General features: G+C 44.9%; 1 non-coding gene across 1 annotated transcript; it reads right to left on the bottom strand.

The window, feature by feature from the left end:
• Positions 1-2,008: 2,008 nt before the first annotated feature.
• LOC111590206 (small nucleolar RNA Z266) lies at positions 2,009-2,091 on the bottom strand. The gene has a single exon (XR_004852917.1). It is a non-coding gene; the product is annotated as a small nucleolar RNA Z266 (small nucleolar RNA).
• Positions 2,092-3,099: the final 1,008 nt, after the last annotated feature.

The following is a 3,099-nucleotide window of genomic DNA, read 5'->3' as shown; positions in this document are numbered from 1 at the left end:
CGTCTTCTTAGGCGGTAACCTGGTGTCCTGGTCGTCGAAGCGCCAGCCGGTCGTCTCCCGCTCGAGCGCTGAGGCGGAGTACCGTGCCGTGGCCAACGGCGTGGCGGAGGCTGCGTGGCTCCGGCAGCTCCTCGCCGAGCTCCACAGTCCCCTCTCCAGGAGCACGTTGGTCTACTGCGACAACGTCAGCGCCGTCTACCTCTCCACCAACCCGGTGCAGCACCAGCGGACCAAGCATGTGGAGATCGATCTACACTTCGTCCGAGATCTGGTCGCCGTCGGTGATGTTCGGGTCCTCCACGTCCCGACCACCTCCCAGTTTGCCGACATCTTCACCAAGGGTCTCCCGTCCTCGACCTTCGCCGAGTTTCGCTCCAGCCTCAACATCAGTAGTGGCTAGTTGAGTCTGTGGGGGGATCCTAGTGTGTGATGTACTTCTTCTTTTTGGATCCAGTCTGTAAACTCCGCTGCGACGGATGTTCAGACTGCGGGGGGGTGTTAGATTATATGTGGTTAGGCCCATGTGGCTAGGCCCATATGGCCCATGTACAAACACTATATAGCTACCCTCTAGGGTTAGCCCTAAGGATATACAATTATTTACCTCTAACAGCTTCTAGTCTTGTAAGTCGTTTTGGTTTCTTGTAATTTCCTGTTAGTTCTACTCCTTCTAATATATTGGAGCGGCAAGTCTTTTGCCTCTCCCTTTCAAAAAAAAAAGAAAAAAAAGAAGTTTGATTTGTTTGAGATTTAAACTCATCTAATTCCACTCAATCCACATAGATTGAGAGCGAACCAAATAAACCCTAAACAAAGCTGTAGCACACATCTGTCCGATGGTGGGTGAACTGTGACCAAAACTACAAGAGCATAGTTGTCATTGTCATATAGTACTGTGTCATCGACAACATGTTGAAACATCACAGAAGGTCCAAATGTTGGGTAAACGAACACCGTTCAACAACCAGACAAGAATACATCACAAAATACATTGCTACAGCAGAAGATTTAAATTGTCCATGGAACTGACTAGCAGCAGCACCTCAGTTCTTGATCTTCTTCTTGGCCCTCAGCTAAAAGAAGAAAAACAAGAGACAGTTCATTAACTTTGTTTGAGCTTCAACGCATGCTAGTCTACACTACAGTAAAACAGAGCATTTCCGACGGCCTCCTTATCTCCGACGGCCTCGTACAGAGCCGTCGGAGATAAGGTTATGTCCGACGGCCACAACCGGCGCTCGGAAATAGCGCTTATCTCCGACGGCCTCGTGAATCTGTTTTTGTTTTGTAAATGTCAGATTTTTTAAAAAACAGAATTTTGTGTAAATTCTGTAATTTGTTATGTCCGACGGCCTAGTGGTAGTCGTCGGACATAACCATGTCTTATGTCCGACGGCATTCTATACCGTCGGACATAACCATGTGTTATGTCCGACGGCTTAGCGCTGGGCCGTCGGACTTAAGATTGTGGGGCCCACAGGCTGACCGGTAAAACGGTTGGGATTTACTATTTCCGACGGGCACACGCAGCCGTCGGAGATAGCTTATGTCCGACGGCTGCCGTCGGACATTGCACTATTTCCGACGAATTATCTCCGACGGCTTAAAGCCGTCGGAGATAAGGCATTGCCGTCGGAGATAACCTATTTCCGACGGTTTAAACCTTATGTCCAACGGTTTTGGCCGTCGGACGTTGTTTCGTTTACTGCAGTGCTACATACAGACACGACACACTGCAATGCAATAACACCAACCTGGTTGCTGTGACCACACTTCTTCTTGCGGCAATCGACAGCCCTAGGATGCAGGCGTCCATAGCATCTGTAGACAAAGGGTAAAGTGTTTACATAAGGTCACTTCTTTCATATAAAATGACAAGTGTTTACATAGGGTAAAGTGTTTACATAAGGTCAATTGCCTAAGATGTAGGCAATTGACCACACTTCTTTCATGAGTGGCCAATGACCTAAAAGGGCTTCCTGGTACCATACATGAAAAAGGGCAGATAAATTGGCAAATCAAACACAATTAGGCCTCAAGGCTCAACTCATAAGGTCACTTCGCACATCTAATTGACCACTCCTGCCAATCACTTTCCTCAGAAAAAAGGAACAAAAACCAACCCCAAGAGTAATAAAATTTACCCATAGAACACAATGTAAATGAGCAAAATCGCATTGCATAATGGAACATCCCAGCTGTAGCTTAGCTTAGGTTACATGTAAAATGACAAGTGTACAGGGCACCAGATTTGTACAGAAGACAAACATAAACTGGCAAGTCAGTACTAACTCCATGAAAATGAACAAAATGAATCAAAGTCCAGGGTAAAGTGCACAGTAAAGTCAAACAACGAAATGACAAGGACCAAAATTACTTCAGGGCTCTCAGTACGAAGGCCAAGGTTTTTACACGTGAGAAGATCCATCGGATGCGATCTTCCTCACTCCCTTAACAGTGCTATTCAATCTCGCCAAATCCTTCAATCTCAATCTTTTGGTGAAGAGCAGTGCACAGGGAAGAATAATGTCCACATAGTTCTTCACCAAAAGGAAGAGATTTCACAAGGTGCCACCGAGAGTAAAGAACAGCAAAGGAAGAGAAAAATACACCTCCGCTCTTCAGTTTCAGTGTGGTTAAAGCAAGAAATCATCATCAAGCCACTATTTGGTCATCTCAAAGGTAAGGTAGCAAGAAAAACAAAGATGAAAAAATGAAACAATGCGGCTGCTCAATGATTTATTCAGTGTTAGAAATGGCACGATGATGGGCCGGTGAAAAAATGCTTGAATACACTAGAAGCAAATCATGTTTCATAGAAAGAAAACAAGTGGAGTTTCTGCATATTTGGTGGTAAGCTAAAAATATCAAGTACAATGAGCACCTGAGCTAGGGCAATCGAACATTTACATATCAAGCTCCTGTCCTAATTAAGGGTTTTTTAAGCTGATGCTCTCAGTTTTGTTGGTGTCCTCATTTTTACTTTTAGTAGTATTTTTTTCAGTTTTGTTCTTCCAGCGCTATAGAGCAGAAGGACAAAACTGAGAAAAAACACGACTAAAGTTAAAAATGAAAAAGGTGGCAAAACTAAGTGTACAA

Source organism: Zea mays, chromosome 9, assembly GCF_902167145.1.
Source record: "Zea mays cultivar B73 chromosome 9, Zm-B73-REFERENCE-NAM-5.0, whole genome shotgun sequence".
In the NCBI taxonomy this organism is placed as follows: domain Eukaryota; kingdom Viridiplantae; phylum Streptophyta; class Magnoliopsida; order Poales; family Poaceae; genus Zea; species Zea mays.
This window is presented reverse-complemented; position numbering and strand designations above follow the sequence as displayed.